The sequence below is a fragment of the Doryrhamphus excisus genome, linkage group LG17, assembly GCF_037039965.1.
Source record: "Doryrhamphus excisus strain RoL-2023G ecotype Guam linkage group LG17, RoL_Dexc_Guam_v1.1, whole genome shotgun sequence".
In the NCBI taxonomy this organism is placed as follows: Eukaryota; Metazoa; Chordata; class Actinopteri; order Syngnathiformes; family Syngnathidae; genus Doryrhamphus; species Doryrhamphus excisus.
Genome location: NC_136373.1, coordinates 16,673,753 through 16,694,171, shown reverse-complemented (window position 1 = coordinate 16,694,171; position 20,419 = coordinate 16,673,753). Strand labels below are relative to the sequence as shown.

Sequence of the window (20,419 nt, the reverse complement as noted above, 5' to 3'; positions counted from 1 at the left end):
ATGAGGATGTGATGTCATCAGCGTCATCGGGCTTTCGTTCCCGCCCACAAACCTCAACTCCCTCAACTACTTCACCGCTACTTAGTAGTTTTGTCTGAGTGTACATTTTTCCGTTTATTTTTCCGTCTATCTTCATGTTTTTATCGCTACCCCTCGTGCTGCCCTGCAAGGGAGGACAAGGAGGAGGCCATTGGCTTTTTTTTTTTTTTTTTTATGAATGAGACGTGTTGTTTACTTACTGCGAGAGCTATTTCTGTCACTGCTGATGATGAGCACACACTGTGTTACCACACCAACTTCCTCTTTTATTGCACTTCTGATTGGTGTAGATTCGCCACTCCACCGCATTGGCGGTGTGTCACTCTTACAGTGGTGTGTGAAAAAGTCTTTGCCCCCTTCCTGATTTCCGATTGTTTTGCATGTTTTGTCACATTTACATGTTTCAGATCGTCAAATCATGTAAATGTTAGTCAATGACAAAACAACTGAACACAAAATGCAGTTTTTCCATCCATCCATCCATACATACATTTTCCTCCACTTATCCGGGTCCGGGTCGCGGGGGCAGCAGTCTTAGTAGGGAAGCCCAGACTTCCCGGTCCCCGGCCACCTCCTTCCAGCTCCACCGGGAAGACACCAAGGCGTTCCCAGGCCAGCTGTGAGACATAATCCCTCCAGCATGTCCTAGGTCTGCCCCGGGGCCTTTTCCTGGCTGGACATTCAGTTTTTAAAACAAAATAATGGAGAAAAAAGGGCACATATAGACAAACAACCATTCACACTCACATTCATACCTATGGACAAATTTGGAGTCGCTAATTAAACTAGCATGTTTTTTGGAATGTGGGAGGAAACTGGAGTGATTAGTGATTAGTGTTTTATTGTTCATAGTTGTTGTTGCAGCTGGATTACCCAGCATGCCTTGCGGATAATTGGAAATACCAGTTTTAAGTTACGTGTTATGTTTAGCGCTCAGCTGTTGTTTATCAAGTACTTGATTTACATTCATTCATTTTCTACCGCTTATCTTCACGAGGGTCGCGGGGGTGCTGGAGCCTATCCCAGCTGTCTTTTGGGCGAGAGGCGGGGTACACCCTGGACTGGTGGCCATGCAGCCAATCACAGGGCACATATAGACAAACAACCATTCACACTCACATTCACACCTATGGACAATTTGGAGTCGCTAATTAACCTAGCATGTTTTTGGAATGTGGGAGGAAACCGGAGTACCCCGGCTCCGTTCTGGCCGGCGGAATGGAGCCCACACACGACCGGAGGAGACCCCCCCCCCCCCCACCACCCACCCACAAAAGGAAGGAAAGTGTAGGAGCACAAGGTGTCTAACATCCACCAGTTAACCGAAAAGCATGCTAACCGGGGTGGGCCTTAACCGAGGCACCGCTCTGTATATACTATAAATGATGAAAGGTCAAATATTCAGCGTCTCCTTCCCCACAGACACCATCTTCTTGTTATTTCTTGAATTCAATCGTTTCTCACCTTCTTTATCAAACCGGTAGAGACGGTCCGTGTCTCACCCATCAGTCCCAAAGCCAAAAACCCCTTCCCCCAACGTCCAAGGTCCTGGTTTCAGGATGTTGGGCAGTGTGGCTTCCTGTCGGTAATGACATTTCTCCGTCCAAAATAATTAATTGCATTGATAAATGGGCTCAAAACCCAAGCAAAACGTGCGACCACACGTCATGATATCAAGCGGCATAGAAAATAAACAAATGGATGAACGTGATGATACCACGAAGCATAAAGAATAAAAAAAAAAACACAATCTTCATTACCTTTCACCAGACTAATACCACACTAGCGGGAATCTAGTCTGGTCCGGTGTTTGCATGTGTGGGTGTGTGACTGGGGGGGGGGGGGGCCTGGATGTTGAATGTGCCAATCCATAAGCCCCCATCGACAGAAAAAGTACCGTTCCTCAACCGGAAAGATCACTGGAGGAGAAACACTCCAACTGGATGTCCTCAGAGCAATTCACACACACAAATACGCTCAAACACACGCTCACAGTGGGCAGGCGCAGATGTCGATATGGAATTTGGGCGAAAGAAAATGTACCAGTGAGTGGGAGTCGGAGCAAAAAAAAAATTAAAAAAAACTTCAAATTGTGATCCTTTTTAACAAGTTTTTACGACTATATATTTTACAATAATATCATGTCGGCTGGTGCTGGCTCAATTCCCCGGGCCGGTGCTCTAACAACTTGTCGTTGGAGCTCTCTGGTGTCCGTCCCCAGCCAGGACCAGGATAAATAAATGGGTGGCTTACACCAGGAAGGGAATCGGGTGTAAAAACTAAGCACAACAACTCATGCAAATGATGATGTGAATGGAAAATACTACAATTTGTGACCTAAGATCACAATTAAGACTCTAAGTTCAAGTCCGGGGCTGCACGGTGGACAAGTGGTTAGCGCACAGACCTCACAGCTAGGAGACCAGGGGTTCAATTCCACCCTCGGCTATCTCTGGGTACTCAACAGCTGAGCGCTAAACATGACACATAACTTAAAACTGGTGTTTCCAAATATCCGCAAGGCATGCTAGGTAGTCCAGCTGCAACAACAACTATGAACAATAAATCCGATCCCGTATGGATCGGTTTGATACAGATACACGTTTGTTGCACTCTAAATACTTGGACCGCTTCACCTTCCTCAGAAATACATTTATTATCTTGGTGGTGTGTTCAAGCTCTGCTTGTTCAGGTAGCTTTTTTGCCTCTTTGTGAGTTATATAATCCCGACAACATGCAGGCTTTTTTTTTTTCTTTTTTTCTTACAATCATGTTTATGTCAGGTTGATTTGTTTCCTGCTATCTTGCAGTTCTCCTGCGGTGACGTCACACTCGTATTGCTGACGGAATCTCCTCCTCGGTGTTGCAGTTGGCAGCAGGAAAATACCTGTCACGGGGTCACCAGGGCCACCGGACACGAGTCTTAAGAGAGTGACGTCAGCGGTAAGTCTTACTCCAGCAACTTTACTACACACACGGACAGCCAGGGGAACCCTCACACACACACACACACACACACACAAGCACAGTCACACTCCCTAATCCAATTAGGACATTAGTTTGTGTCCCGGGCCTCATCGGACACATGCTAATCCAATTATTTGTGGATGGATAGGCCAGGCAATCCCAGTGTTTCCCTGCTCTAATGTGCTTAAGTCCGCCACACCGGGAGGACACCTCATACGCACAAAAGGATCCCACCCCCTTTGCTATTTTTGTGGACAAACACCCTGCCTGCCCGGTGAGTCAAACCGAGGCGTGGAAGAAGCCAAGAGTGACTTTCACGCAGTCAGCACAGTCGCAGAGAGGAAAACCGGAAACTTAGTCCAGGGGGTAAGCGATTTTCCCCCTACGTGGAAGCCAATGCATATAAAACTACTAAGCGAATAGTCAGGAATAGTCAGGAATAGTCACAGATTTCTACACGCTGGACATTATCTTCATCCGCGCCAAATGATCAACAAACCATTTCACCCACCAAACGTGCGCTTCATTTTCCTTCCACTAACAAAACATTGACACCAATTTGTAGAGCGTGTGTACGTGCGCATGGAGAGGCTCTTTATTGCACAACTCACTTCAACCGGGCCCCCCTCCAAACAAGGACAGAAGTCCACACAGAGGCCCTTATCCGACTCACTCCATCTCTAGGGCTGTTCTATTCTCTTTTATTCTCTTCACAAACATACACATTGTGTCGATGGTCGTCTCGGGAAGTGAGATGGAGTGCCGTGGCCTTTCCGCTCTTGATGCGATGCTCTGGGCTTGTTAACATTATGGACACATGAACACGCCAGGTAGGAATGACATCCACTCTCCATTCACACTAAGCATACCTGTCAATATTTGCATTTAGATATAACTATAGTAGTACTTAGTAGTAGTTGGGTATTCATTCATTCATTCATTCATTTTCTACCGCGGGGGTGCTGGAGCCTATCCCAGCTGTCTTCTTCCCTGGACTGGTGGCCAGCCAATCACAGGGCACATATAGACAAACAACCATTCACACTCACATTCATACCTATGGACAATTTGGAGTCGCTAATTAACCTAGCATGTTTTTGGAATGTGGGAGGAAACCGGAGTACCCGGAGAAAACCCACGCATGCACGGGGAGAACATGCAAACTCCACACAGAGATGGCCGAGGGTGGAATTGAACCCTTGTCTCCTAGTTGGGTATTTACATGAAAAATGAAGAAAAACATAGCACATAGAGGCCTCACAGCTAGGAGACCCAAGTTCAATTCCACCCTCGGCCATCTCTGTGTGGAGTTTGCATGTTCTCCCCGTGCATGCGTGGGTTTTCTCCGGGTACTCCGGTTTCCTCCCACATTCCAAAAACATGCTAGGTTAATTAGCGACTCCAAATTGTCCATAGCTATGAATGTGAGTGTGAATGGTTGTTTGTCTATATGTGCCCTGTGATTGGCTGGCTACCACCAGTCCAGGGTGTACCCCGCCTCTCGCCCGAAGACAGCTGGGATAGGCTCCAGCACCCCCGCGACCCTGGTGAGGATAAGCTGTAGAAAATGAATGAATGAATTCAAGTACTTGATAAACAACAGCTGAGCGCTAAACATAACACATAACTTAAAACTGTTTTTTCCAAATATCCGCAAGGCATGCTGGGTAGTCCAGCTGCCACAACAACTATGAACAATAAAACATGAGAAATCAAGAGTATGTCAACGTCCCTCCTTGTTTACTTCTCTGATAAACTCCTCAACATATTTTGTACCAGTGCCACAAGCTACCCAGCATGCCTTGCGGGGCAAACATATGGGTGTTTTTTGGGGGGGCACGGGTATTAAGGGTAGAATTGGGTAGAATTGTCCATAGGTATGAATGTGAGAGTGAATGGTCGTTTGTCTATATGGGCCCTGTGATTGGCTGGCGACTAGTCCAGGATGCACCCCGCCCGCGACCCTCGTGAGGATAAGCGGTACAAAATGAATGAATGAATGAACATAGCACATTATACTCCCATCTTGTCTGATTACGCCAATCTTAGGCGTCCTTATTTTGTCGCCTGAGGAGATCGATTAAGGCCGAAGATGCTTTGTAGATAACTTTTGTCTTTCCATGAAAAATCGTAGAATTCTAAGGTTTTTCTGTGAATGAAGAGCTATTTTTAGCCTTAGGTTGCATTGTGAAAACAGGCCTGGGGTATTTAGTGGTTATTTTGTATAGTAGCACTATTTTTCCACGGGCTGTCATGCATTTGAGGTCAAAATCACCAAAACATCAGTGGCCACATGTACGTAGATAGCATGCTGCATGTGACCATGCATCCATTTTCTATGACGCTTACTTATCCCAGTAGGGTGGCGGGGGGTAAGCTGGAGCCTATATCAGCTGACTTCAAGCGAGAGGTTGGGTACACCCTGGACCGGTCCCATACGGACAAACCGTCGCATTTAGTCGCATTTCAGCATTGACAAAGTATGCCTTTAATTTTCTCCGACACTGTGCGATTGCATGAAATTAGATTTTGAGCGAAAAATCCTCACATCGCCGTGGTTTGACTGGCGACCAGTCCAAGGTGATAGGCTCCAGTCTCCTGTGACCCCCGAACAGGATAAGCGGTATGGGAAATGGATTGAGTTAACCAGTTAACTCAAACACCTGAGGTGCACAAACGACAAGACAATAGCCACGTTTACATGAGGAGTTTTTCTCTTTCCGAATGGAATCTGACTTTTCCGAAAACAATGGTATACATGGAAAGGAATATTCCAATCTCTTGTCTACATCTCTTGTCAATGGGGCATGCCCAGTAAAATGTAAACATCAACATCACGTGATACCGACTTCATTCATTCATTCATTCATTTTCTACCGCTTTTTGCGGGGGGTGCTGGAGCCTATCCCAGCTGTCTTCTGGCGAGAGGCGGGGTACACCCCGGACCGGTCGCCAGCCAATCACAGGGCACATATAGACAAACAACCATTCACACTCACATTCATACCTATGGACAATTTGGAGTCGCTAATTAACCTAGCATGTTTTTGGAATGTGGGAGGAAACCGGAGTACCCGGAGAAAACCCACGCATGCACGGGGAGAACATGCAAACTCCACACAGAGATGGCCGAGGGTGGAATTGAACCCTTGTCTCCTAGAGTAGTTGGGTATTTACATGAAAAATGAAGAAAAACATAGCACATAGAGCTGCACGGTGGATGAGTGGTTAGCGTGCAGGCCTCACAGCTAGGAGACCCAAGTTCAATTCCACCCTCGGCCATCTCTGTGTGGAGTTTGCATGTTCTCCCCGTGCATGCGTGGGTTTTCTCCGGGTACTCCGGTTTCCTCCCACATTCCAAAAACATGCTAGGTTAATTAGCGACTCCAAATTGTCCATAGGTATGAATGTGAGTGTGAATGGTTGTTTGTCTATATGTGCCCTGTGATTGGCTGGCTACCACCAGTCCACCAACTCCACACAGAGATGGCCGAGGGTGGGGAAAGACAAAATAAGAAGCCAAAAAAAGTTACCACTTCCACACAAAATAGGAGGAGAACTCATTCATTCATTCATTTTCTACCGCTTATCCTCACAAGGGTCGCGGGGGGTGCTGGAGCCTATCCCAGCTGTCTTCTTAGGGTGAGAGGCGGGGTACACCCTGGACTGGTGGCCAGCCAATCACAGGGCACATATAGACAAACAACCATTCACACTCAAGTTCAATCATGCTAATATTTTATAATTAAGCTCACATATTTTATATAGATATGTATTTTTTTTTAATAAAACTGGACTTGTGAATGGCGTATAGAAGGGTTTAGATTCTGTTCCACAGATGGCGCTAACGCACACGAAAGCTGCTTGCCAACCGCCAATAAACAACAGAAGAAGAAAAACACCACAAAGAAGAACGCAGTCTGACAACTTTCCGATTGAGCGGGTACAAGATACCTCAATCGGATCGAGGAAAGGAATATTCCACCCCTGGGAATCCCATTATATATTCATTCGGATTGGCACTTTCGGTGTATAAAAAGGTTACAAATACAAATAACCCGAAATGAATTGGAATATTTAGGTCCATGTAAACGTGGCTAATGTTGCGTTGAGAAAATGCCTAGCACATTTAGCCAGGACAAAAGTTACAAAGAACACGTTTGTCTCTTAATCTAATCGTATTTAAATGAAATGTACTCTATGTACTGTTGGCAAGGTCACATGCTGGAAAGTCAAATCTTGTTTGTTCCAGATGGGACCACACATTTCGTTCATTCATTCATTCATTCATTCATTGAGCATGAACCCTAAACTCTACACTGAAATCCCCATCTGACATGCTCACTTATTTAGTACAGTAAGTATAGTAAGGCGCTATTCACACGGAAACATTTCCAGGTCAAAAGTATTTTATTAGCATTACCGCATTTTTACTGCATTTTTGTGAAAACGGCAACCAGAGTGGGAGTTTAAAGTGTCCACAGAGGTGCTTTATAACTCTAATCAATTATTATGACAGTATTACTATTATTCTAATTGTATCATTTCACCTCCTTATGCTGTGAAGATACTAGGCCAGGGGTGTCCAAACTGTGGCCCAGGACTCGTTGATTACCGGCTGAGTCATATTATAGGACACGGACTGCACGGTGGTTGAGTGGTTAGCACACATGCCTCACAGCTTGGAGACCCGAGTTCAATTCCACGCTCGGACATCTCTGTGTGGAGTTTTGTTTTGTTTTTTCCGGGTACTCCGGTTTCCTCACACATTCCAAAAACATGCTAAGCTAATTAGCGACTCCAAATTGTCCATAGGTATGAATGTGAGTGTGAATGGTTGTTTGTCTAAATGTGCCCTGTGACTGGCTGGCCATCAGTCCAGGGTGTAGCTCCCGCCTCTCGCCCCAAGACAGCTGGGATAGGTTCCAGCACCCCCAGTAACCCTTGTGAGGATAAGCGGTAGAAAATGAATAAATATTTCAAATATATCTTACTATTACATTGCTGATATTGTGATTTGGAACTACTACTATATTGTTTACAAACTTTTGTGATCCTGGGATAGGCTCCAGCAATACCCTGCAAAAATTAATGAATGAATAGTTGTTTGTCTATATGTGTCTTGTGATTGGCCAGCCACCAGTCCAGCGTGTACCCCCCGCCTCTCGCCCCAAGACAGCTGGGATAGGTTCCAGCACCCCCAGTAACCCTTGTGAGGATAAGCGGTAGAAAATGAATAAATATTTCAAATATATCTTACTATTACATTGCTGATATTGTGATTTGGAACTACTACTATATTGTTTACAAACGCCTGTGATCCTGGGATAGGCTCCAGCAATACCCTGCAAAAATGAATGAATGAATAGTTGTTTGTCTATATGTGCGCTGTGATTGGCTGGCCACCAGTCCAGGGTGTACCTTGCCTCTCGCCCGAAGACAGCTGGGATAGGCTCCAGCACCCCCAGCAGTGTTTCCAACACACTGTTGGAAGCACAAAGCAAAAATGGTAAAAATCGAGCAAAAAGCAAGAATGCAAAGACTTAAATTAATACAACACAAGGCTTTATCGAGAAATATGTCATTTTTAAAATCAAATTGCTCACTTTCTCACTCAAACAGGGGTCTCCAAAGTGTGGCTCGGGGGCCATATGCTGCCGATTGTGACTTTCAGTGTTCATTTATCTTCCAGTCGTCATTTATATGCATTTTGAATAGTTTTTTTTAATGTAAAGCCGTAAATTGTAAAACTTGTGGAACGAATGAATTAGCTCTACTTCACCGCACGTCACAGATAACCTCAGATGCTCATTTGCCTTTATGCTATATGGAACCAGGGAACAATGTTGATTGACTAAGTGTAGCAATCTGTGCTTTTGCAGGAAGCACGGCCCTCTTAGATGCTCGACATAATCATAAATAACAATAGCGAGTGTCGGGATGGGTATTGTGTACGTGTAAAATATCTCAGCTCTGTGGGTGAAGAGCATATGCTTGCAGTGGGTCAGCGTGGAACGACTGACAAGAAAAAGCGAGGGGAAAAGGGAAGAGATTTCAGCTGCAGGGGACAGTGGGGGATAGCACATAGCTCTTGGGATGTCGAACCACGGACAATGCAAGTGTGCTCTGCATGTGTGTGTGTGTGTGTGTGTGTGTGCGTGCACGCCCCGAGGTAAAGCAGTGGATGTTGAAGCTGATTTGTTCTGATGGATTCAAACACAGACACAGACTCTTGCCTGTGACTCACAGACGAGACACAAGTATCCCTTAGGGGACAGCCCGGGGCACGCACACAAATACACACACACACACATACACACACATACACACACATAGGCACGTGCTTGCCAGGTTAGATATCTGCCTACTTGTGGATTTAATTCCAGCAGGGATTTGAAGGCAGCATCACGTCGTTTCAATGTTTGACTTCGATTCTTCAGAGATCAGAACCGCGTTAAAAACCTCTGATTGTGAGGTCACATGATACTTGACACATGACTTTAATGCAAATGATTGGAAATATTTAAGATTAAGATTAAGATATGCCTTTATTCGTATTTGTATTGCACAGCAGCAAGAGTACAGAGTCAGTTAAGCAGTACAAAATACACAATATAGAAAAATAAACAATATAAACAACCCAAGTATTAACAAAAATACATATACAAATATTCATTCATTCATAAAATACATTATATACAATTTTGCTATAGACAATTTAGCAAAAAAATAACACAGAAATAGTAAATGATGCTGTTTTTGTCCTTGAATACGCCCTATTATTAGTCAAATGATATGCATATTTAAGGTAATAACACTTATTTTAGGGCTAAATTAAACACGTTCAAGCATAAAAAAATTGACTAAAGTACTTTTATTGCAGGTTTTACTGATCTTAAGACAGACACAATGTTCTCTAACAAGTTTCTACTGTTGCGGCCGTACTCTCCCGCAAGCTGAAACTCAACTCTGAACCCTTGACGTCACTTCCTATCCTTGAATACGCCCTATTATTAGTCAAATGATATGCATATTTAAGGTAATAACACTTATTTTAGGGCTACATTAAACACGTTCAAGCATAAAAAAATGTACTGAAGTACTTTTATCGCAGGTTTTACTGATCTTAAGACAGACACAATGTTCTCTAACAGGTTTCTACTGTTGAAACTCAAACTCTGAACCCTTGACGTCACTTCCTGTCATACTCTGCTCCCGGAGGGAACACATTTATAGTGACACACAAGTCTTTAAAGGGCTTATTTACTTTTAACCATGTCTACTATATTGGATAATATGCGTGTAAATCTGACTATAGGGGTGCTATTTCATGTCAAGAGGACTCTAATGATGTTAAAAACATATTCAGAAGGCCACAAACACAATAAACCACAAAAAAGAAAATGATGACTGTAAAAAAACAAAACAAAAAAAAACCTCTGATTGTGTCTTTTCCCTTTTGGGAATATTTTTCCCGTGAAAATGAAACGGGATTAGGATGTAACTGAGTTGCTTTCTCACGTCTGTCAGTGTAGTGGCCTAAATGTACTGTATGAAAGCACAATGTCCGGTTGTGTTGTTGCCTATATTGTACAATACAGCGAGTCGCCAGTCATGAATGACGCTTATTGAGCAGCCTGTGGGAACGAGCTCTCCGGGTGCACGGGCCGCCTCCTCTCAGGGCGGCAGAAGTTTAGCACAGCCACTTGAGGGTGTGGACGCAATAAAGATGGATGATGAGGCCAAAAGCTCTTGAGTTTGTTGCCCCCGAGTCAAGACTTTGCCTCGTTCCTTCCCTGACTAACCGCTTGTAATCGGACATTAAAACGCGAGCCAACCACTTAACATCGTTTGTGTCGAGGCCGACTCGCACAAAGCCAACACACAATTTGCCTGCGCGGTCGCAGCGGGATGCGGAGATGCATCGGGGGCACGCAAAAGTGCCGTGGGGTTAATATGAGCAGCGTGTGACGTCAACCGTATGCTCGTTATAACAGAGCTGGGAGCGTCAAAGTGACAGATATCACACACAGGCAAACACAGTGAATTAGCGGTGGCTCATGCTGAGATCAAAACATTAATCACAATTCAATGCTTGCTTATTAGAAGCACAAAATGGCCGGGCGGTTGCGTCCTGTGCCTGTTAATGTGTTGCTCCCGTTGATGCAGACTTGTGTGGAGTCTTGCAAAGTAGGTACCGAGTCTCTTTGTTTGGTCACCCTACGGTCAGGAGCTCGGGCAGGTGGGCGAAACTGGTGGAAGATTCTACAGATACTCTCCAAATACTGTACGTTTTGAGGCAGTCACTTGGTCATTTCAAGGTTCTGCTCACCTCCATAGGTTTTTGATGGCATGGCAGTATGGTGGCACTCTAGCATCTTAACACGCTTGGTCGCTAGCCACTCCTTTTTAGTCCCTCCACAGACTTTCTATGGGATTATGACGTGGTGCCACTCCTATGTTGTCTTGGTTGTATGAATGTTTCCATGTCCATGTTTGGAAAAAAAAAATCATTGTGCACTTGTGTCATGTGCTGGTTAATACTGTATTTTCTGGACTATGAGTCACTTTGGAGAAAAAAACATACATAAGTCGCACTAGAGTATAAGTCGCACAAGGCCAAAAATGCATAATTAGGTCGAAAAAAACATACATAAGTCGCTCCGGAGTATAAATCGCACCAGGCCAAAAATGCATAATTAGGGAGAAAAAAACATACATAAGTCGCACTGGAGTATAAGTCGCACAAGGCCAAAAATGCATAATTAGTTAGAAAAGAACATACATAAGTCGCTCCGGAGTATAAGTCGCACCAGACCAAAAATGCATAATTAGGTAAAAAAAAACATACATAAGTTGCTCCGGAGTATAAGTCGCACAAGGCCAAAAATGCATAATTAGGTAAAAAAAAAACAACCCATACATAAGTTGCTCCGGAGTATAAGTCGCACCAGACCAAAAATGCATAATTAGGTACAAAAAAAACATACATAAGTCGCTCCGGAGTATAAGTCACACAAGGCCAAAAATGCATAATTAGGTAGGAAAAAAACATACATAAGTCGCTTCGGAGTATAAGTCGCACAAGGCCAAAAATGCATAATTAGGTAGAAAGAAACATACATAAGTCACACTGGAGTATAAGTCGCACAAGGCCAAAAATGCATAATTAGTTAGAAAAGAACATACATAAGTCGCTCCGGAGTATAATTCGCACCAAGCCAAAAATGCATAATTAGGTAAAAAAAAAAAAACAACCCATACATAAGTCGCTCCGGAGTATAAGTCGCACCAGACCAAAAATGCATAATTAGGTAAAAAAAACATACATAAGTCGCTCCGGAGTATAAGTTGCACCAGACCAAAAATGCATAATTAGGTAAAAAAAAAACATACATAAGTCGCTCCGGAGTATAAGTCGCACAAGGCCGAAAATGCATAATTAGGTAGAAAAAAACATACATAAGTCACACTGGAGTGTAAGTCACACAAGGCCAAAAATGCATAATTAGGTCGAAAAAAACATACATAAGTCGTACTGGAGTCCTATGAAAAAAGTGCGATTTATAGTCTGGAAAATATGGTACTTGTGTAAAGTAGGTGAGACGGTGAGTGATGTCAAAAACTGGACTCAAGAGCGTTGGGATGGGGTAACTGTGGGTGAGGACACATAGAACATATAGGTACCTTTTGAGTCAGTCGCTTGGCAATTTGAAGTTTCCGTACATTTTTAGATGGGATAACAAGCCACTTTGTTCGATAGCCACTCCTTTGTCGTCTTTACTGTATGTTTTTGTGTCCTTGTAAAAACTCGAGAACCCATCCACAAGCCGTCCTCAGTGTTCTGGCGGAGGCCAGGAGGTTCTCTTCCAAGATTCTGTGGAACATGGCGCCCTTTCATCGGCCCCTCAATGCATCTGTTTGTACCCAGAGCAGAGAAACAGCCCCAAAGCAGAATGTTTCCACTTCCATGTTTGTAAAAAAAAAAAAAAAAATGACCGTGCATTCGTGTCATGTGCTTGTTAAAAGTATCTTCTTGTTCCCGTGAATCCTGCTCACTAGGTGGGTCAATAGAGAAGATGGTACAGATACAGTAGATAGGAAAAAAGGCCAAAAATGGCCCATAATAGCCTGAGATGTGACCACATTTATTGCCCATTAATTCAGTCTACTGTCACTGGGTAGAAACCCGGGAAGTCAATCAGTCAATGTGCCTATTGTCCCTCAAGGGTCACAGTAGGTGAGGTGATGTGGGAACCGCTAGCGGAAGAGAGATACTTTCCACTGCTTTCTGAATGTGGAAAATTGATTTGTTCCCTGTGAAAAAAAAAAAGAGTCTAGCGTCTGGAGGAAATTGTGTATATACTGTATTAAAGCATTTAAAGCGTTTCCATGACTGGGAAGCAAACACGTGTTATGGTTTGAAACGGTTCATAAGGAGGCGAATGCAGTACTGAAGTATGTGCTTTGTCCATAAAGTGATGATGAAAATGCTCGCCAGTGCACCCTATGCATGCATGCATGTAATTTTTCTTCAATTATGAACCCCACTGAGACAGTGAGACTTCACGTGTGGTCCCTCGTTTATCGAGGGTAATGGGTTCCATACCAGTTGGAGTATAGAAAACCTGTTTATGACTTTCTAAATACTATTTTTAGCATTATTACAGCCCTCTAAACTTGAAACAACATCACTGCACTGCACCTTTACACTCCTATCATTCTTTGTTTACATCACATTGCTCAACTGTAATGCCTGAGCTATGGGATTACTGCAGGGACGCAAGAGTCGGCCGCCCCTTTAAACATACCATGTTACTAAGCTAACTAGTTAGCCTCTCCAGTTTATTCATTCATTCATTTTCTACCGCTTTTTCCTCGCGGGGGTGCTGGAGCCTATCCCAGCTGTCTTCGAGCGAGAGGTGGGGTACACCCTGGACTGGTGGCCAGGGTCGCGGGCGTGCTGGAGCCTATCCCAGTTGTCCCAGTTGGGCGAGAGACTGGTGGCCAGCCAATCACAGGGCACATATAGACAAACAACCATTCACACTCACATTCATACCTATGGACAATTTGGAGTTGCTAATTAACCTAGCATGTTTTTTGGAATGTGGGAGGAAACCGGAGTACCCGGAGAAAACCTGCGCATGCACGGGGAGAACATACAAACTCCACACAGAGATGGCCGAGGGTGGAATTGAACCTCTCCAGTTTACTTATTCCAAAATTAAAATGTTTTAAATGAAATTGGAAAGAAGGAGAAGAAGTAAGATGCAAAAATCTTACCACTTCCACACGAAATGGGAGGAGGACTATGCAATGTCGGACATGCCATGAACGATTACATGCAGTGTGAAGATAATCTAATCCGTGTCAGGCGATGTTACCGACGTTAAGTGGCCAGGGTCACGGGCGTGCTGGAGCCTATCCCAGTTCTCCCAGTTGGGCGAGAGACTGGTGGCCAGCCAATAATAATTGTCCATACATAAACACAAAACAATTGCCATTTAATTATTTTAGTGAGGGACTGTGCAGTGCAACCTAGGTTCGGTTCAGGTGTACCCTGGTTAGCGTGTTTTTGGTTAACGTTCAAAATTCACGCCACAATTTTGCCTCGTGCATTCTCCGTTTAGCGTACAATGTAGCGCATGTGAGGTTAATATAGAATTTCGTTACGTAAAACTGTTTTGAGTTTTTTTTTTTTTTTTGTGAAGACTTTAGCATCAAAATAAGTACTTCCCTTGAAGTCAGTTGTTAGCTAGCTCATATTGAGTTGTTTCTTTGTGTTATAATGCACAGAAAAGTGAAGAAATACATGATTGTGAATGATGGGCAAAAATCCTCCCAAAAGTACAAAATTTGGGAAAAATAACATTCATTAGAGGTGGCTAGATATTCGAACGTGAGATTATTTTTCTCATGCGAAAATTTCATTCATTCATTTTCTACTGCTTATCCTCACAAAGGTCGGAAGGGGTGCTGGAGCCTATCCAGCTGTCTTGAGAGATGGGCGAGGGTGGAATTGAACTCGGGTCTCTTAGCTGTGAGGCCTGTGTGCTAATAAACAAGGTATTTTTTTGTCATTTTAGGAAAAAATGAGTAGTTTTTTCAGTGCATTGCAGTGTCAATTGAAAGCAAAAAGTGGGCATTTATTGTTTCTTTACCATCCCGATGCTTGTTGTGTAAACACAGTGGAGTGCGGAGCCGCCCTGACAGTGGAAAATGAAGCGGCGAGCATGTGGGTCTGCTAAGAGCGATCAAGCGAGGGGGGGGGGGTCAGTGCCGAAAGCCCAAAGTGTCATGTATAAAGCACTTATTGAAATTTAGCCAGACTCCAGCTATCAGCAGCTTATCCATCTTCCTTGCTCGCCACTTGTCTTATTTACCCCCCCCACTCGGAACATATTGTGCATATTCTGTTGCCTCTGTGGTATTTCCGAATGTGTGGTCGCCGGCTCAGCATCACCCCTGGACTTTATCACTCGTGATTCGGCGTGGTCGGGATTACGGCAGCATTTCCTCCGCAGCAATGTCATGATGTCAAAATCTCTTTCTCCGGGTTTGTTGGTTTTCCGAGACAGGATGAGCATATTACGAAAGCATTTAGGAATCGGGAAGATATCGTCAGGGATACTTTGAATTCCTCGTGGAGATGTTTGAGTCTGACAGAGAAGGTGAAGTGCAGTCCAGCCAAAGCCGGCGTTTGAAGCGGCGAGGGAGAAGGGTGCAGCGGTCGCCTCCCCCGCTCCCGCCTTCCTTTTGAGGCCAGAGCCAGCTGGATCTCCTCACGGCTTTAGAATTACGGGACAGTTAGTCGGGGAAGCCTATTATGGGTATGAGGACACAACACGTTTTTCCACAAGCAGGGGCGATTACGCCACCCCCGGTTCGATAGGAATCAGGCTTTTCCAGCGTTATCGGGCCAGGAAGTGATGATGCAGTGCATTCCTCGAATAGCAAAGTGGTCAGGTTTGCTCCTCGCTTTGGACACGTGGTGCAAATATTTACCTAAAAGCAGACTGGGTGGTAATAAAACTAAATCTTAGGCTTGCCATTACACTTATGAAGTCATGCGGGAGGAATAAGAAACTAGTAAAGAGATGAAAGGAATGCAGAGGAAAAATTATGCAAGAGAATGACGGAGCGGTGACACACACGGCAGCTATTAGCTAAAAGTCATTTGCAGGCCATGCGGCACATTAGCGCTTTTGCATATGAGGTCATTTTTACATCACTTCTTCCCAACAGTTATTCCTCAATTTCTGGGTCAGCCTCAAGACGTCCACTAATGCAATACAGTGGAACTCGACTCAACTCTAACCGAAACGGATGCTAACTGAATGCATTTATCACTTAAACGGGAACTGCACTTTTTCGGGAATTTTGTCAAACATTCACAATCCTTATGTTAAACATGAACACATATTTATTTTCCCTTTTCTGTGCATTCTAAAAACAATATGAGCTAGCTAACAACAGACATCAGACATTACGACGCAAAAGCCCCATAAAAAAACCCTAAAGAAACGCCAACACTGTTCATGAAAAACAATTTTTAGCTGGCGGACTAACACGACGCCTCTCCATTTCACTAAAAAGACTCAACAAGATGCTCTTTTGCTGTCAGAATTTTTCTTACCTGAGAACTGGAGCCCCCATTTTGTGCTGGAAGAGACAGCCATCCCAAGGAAGTGTTGCCAAAAAAGTTTGGGTAGTGTTTTAAGCCATCGGAAAACTGCAACTATTACCGTATTTTCTGGACTATAAGTTACTCCGGAGTATAAGTTGCACAAAGCCAAAAATGCATAATTAGGTAGAAAAAAACATACATAAGTCGCTCCGGAGTATAAGTCGCACATGGCCAAAAATGCATCATTAGGTAGAAAAAAACATACATAAGTCGCTCCGGAGTATAAGTCACACCAGACCAAAAATGCATAATTAGGTAGAAAAAAACATACATAAGTTGCACTGGAGTATAAGTCGCACAAGGCCAAAAATGCATAATTAGGTAGAAAAAAACATACATAAGTCGCTCCGGAGTATAAGTCACACAAGGCCAAAAATGCATAATTAGGTAGAAAAAAACATACATAAGTCGCACTGGAGTTTAAGTCGCACAAGGCCAAAAATGCATAATTAGGTAGAAAAAAACATACATAAGTCGCTCTGGAGTACAAGTCGCAGGAACAGCCAACCTATGAAAAAAAGTGCCACTTATAGTCCGAAAAGTACAGTACATGTTATCATCAATGTAAGTGTTAACCCGGGTTAACAGGCTGTAACAGAATGGACATTTAAAATGGCTATTTACCACGGACCGTACCATGATATTGAATATTTTTAAAGACAAGGCTCAACATTGAAACAACCTAAGCGTGTTGGCTTAGTCAGACATCACATGGTATCCTTACTATCAAAGTGCATTATTGTTGTTTTGGAGGAGGCAAACGGGGGGGGGGGGGGGGGTAAGTCCATGTCCCTGTCGACTGAGCTCTGCAGCATGCAAACAACACTACGCATAGATTATTATCAATCATAATATTGCTTCATTAAGAAAGGTCAGCTGTCAAATTATTGGGTGATGTCGGAGGGCCTTCCTTGTGGTTTGGCTTAATCAGCGTAGCCAGTCACGGCAATATCTACTTAGGAGTTTTAGCATGTCTTGATGTTGCTACAAATGGAAGTGGAGCCAACAAACTATGTTTTGTTGTATACTGTGTGCAATGATAATAAACTTGGGTGACAGTGGAATCGAACTCAGGCTTCTAGCTGTGTGGCATGTGCGCTAACCACTCGCTCATCGTGCAGCCCATATAGTAGACATTCATTCATTCATTCATTCATTTTCTACTGCTTTTTCCTCACGAGGGTCGCAGGGGTGCTGAAGCCTATCCCAGCTGTTTTGGAGCGAGAGGCGGGGTACACCCTGGACTGGTGGCCAGCCAATCACAGGGCACATATAGACAAACAACCATTCACACTCACATTCATACCTATGGACAATTTGGAGTCGCTAATTAACCTAGCATGTTTTTGGAATGTAGGAGGAAACCGGAGTATCAACAAACTCCGCACAGAGATTGGTGAGGGTGGAATCGAACTCGGGTCTCCTAGCTGTGTGGCATGTGCGCTAACCACTAGGGCACTGTGCAACCCATATAGTAGACATTAATTAATTTTCTACTGCTTTTTCCTCAAGAGGGTCGCAGGGGTGCTGGAGCCTATCCCAGCTGTCTTCAGGCAAGAGGCGGGGTACACCCTGGACTGATGGCCAGCCAATCACAGGGCACATATAGACAAACAACCATTCACACTCACATTCATACCTATGGACAATTTGGAGTCGCTAATTAACCTAGCATGTTTTTGGAATGTAGGAGGAAGCTGGAGCATCAGGAAACTCCACACAGAGATTGCTGAGGGTGGAATCGAACTCGGGTCTCCTAGCTGTGTGGCATGTGTGTTAAACACTTGGTCACCGTGCAGCCCATAAAGTAGACATGAAAAGTGAAAATAAGAAATGTTAGCAGTGTTGTATCTCAAACATAATAGTTAATAAAGGTTAAATGATAGTGACAGTTTGACCCGGGAACAGATTATTTGTCCATCCATTGCTGCATGGGGCAAACCGTTGTGAAATGTGAACAGATGGTCGTGAATCCGCACGCGTATGTTGAACACGTCCAGTGTGCTCATGCCGCTCTCGAACAGGCCCACCTGAACATAATCAGAAATATTTCACACTCGTCGCCATTTACCACTTGCTCGTTCACTCCAATTAGAGCTCTGGCACTCCACGGAGGACAAGGGCCAAGCGAGTGCTTTGGAGTGCGCGTGAGTGTGCGGCCGCTGGAGTGGTCGTGTCCCTGAAAGACTCTTCTTCCTCCACTTGGCGCCGAGCGAAGAGTGGCGCAGCCGTGGAAGTGACAACTCTCATCCTTTTCACCGCGGCGAGAGAGAGCTACCGGGTCAGCATAAAGTGCTGCCGGGCGCTATTACCGTGAAAAGGACCCCATCTCGGGGGTGTCCTTTCAAGTGTCTGATGAACAGGACACTCCTGGCAGCCGTGGTCAACTTGTGTGTGTGTGTGTGTGTGTGTGTGTGCTTGTTGAATGTGTTGCCGGGAAGGTTTGTGTGTCTGAAACCAGATCAGATGTGTGTGACATCCACCGCGTGAGGGTGCATTTATAGAGCGACGCATGTGTGTGACAGACTACAGTATTATTGGACGGCAGTGTGTTTGCACCGGCCACTAATAGCAACGTGGCTGATGTTAGTGGATCAGGTTCCGTCACACACTGTGTGGCGTAGAAGCGCCTGATTCAGCAGGTGTCCCCGACACCCCTGCCAATGTTCTGTGCTATCTAGGATGGACTTGTTATGTGGACTGGGGACATACGCACACTGACCCTAACATGTGCTGTTGAGGAGTATTCATTTATGTGATTAAACTGACTTTTAGGGGGGCTGCACGGTGGATAAGTGGTTAGCATACATGCCTCACAGCGAGGAGACCCGAGTTCGATTCCACCCTCGACCCTTTCTGTGTGGAGTACTCTCCGGGTACTCCGGTTTCGTCCCACATAACAAAAACATGCTAGGTTAATTAGCGACTCCAAATTGTCCATAGGTATGAATGTGAGTGTGAATGGTTGTTTGTCTATATGTGCCCTGTGATTGGCTGGCCACCAGTCCAGGGTGTACCCCGCCTCTCGCCTGAAGACGTCTGGGATAGGCTCCAGCACCCCCGCGATGTTGTGAGGATAAGTGGTAAAAAATTAATGAATTAATGAAACTGACTTTTGGGGGCTGCGCGGTGGAGAGTGGTTAGTATATACGCCTCACAGCAAGGAGACCCGAGTTCAATTCCACCATCGACCCTCTCTGTGTGGAGTACTCGCCGGGTACTCCGGTTTCCTCCCACATAACAAAAACATGCTAGGTTAATTAGCGACTCCAAATTGTCCATAGGTATGAATGTGAGTGTGAATGGTTGTTTGTCTATATGTGCCCTGTGATTGGCTGGCTGGCGACCAGTCAAGGGTGTACCCCGCCTCTCGCCTGAAGACGGCTGGGATAGGCTCCAGCACCCCCGCGATGTTGTGAGGATAAGCGGTAAAAAATTAATGAATTAATGAAACTGACTTTTGGGGGCTGCGCGGTGGAGAGTGGTTAGTATATACGCCTCACAGCAAGGAGACCCGAGTTCAATTCCACCATCGACCCTCTCTCTGTGGAGTACTCGCCGGGTACTCCGGTTTCCTCCCACATAACAAAAACATGCTAGGTTAATTAGCGACTCCAAATTGTCCATAGGTATGAATGTGAGTGTGAATGGTTGTTTGTCTATATGTGCCCTGTGATTGGCTGGCTGGCGACCAGTCAAGGGTGTACCCCGCCTCTCGCCTGA

General features: G+C 44.6%; 1 protein-coding gene across 7 annotated transcripts in view; it reads left to right on the top strand.

Moving 5' to 3' along the window:
• The window catches only part of alg2 (ALG2 alpha-1,3/1,6-mannosyltransferase), a 97,715-nt gene that overhangs the window by 26,247 nt on the left and 51,049 nt on the right, over positions 1-20,419 (top strand). For all 7 annotated transcript variants that reach the window (XR_013630100.1, XR_013630098.1, XR_013630099.1 and 4 more), the window contains one exon: positions 2,850-2,982. The gene's annotated coding sequence lies outside the window, so the exon portion shown is untranslated. The remainder of the gene's footprint in view (positions 1-2,849; positions 2,983-20,419) is intronic.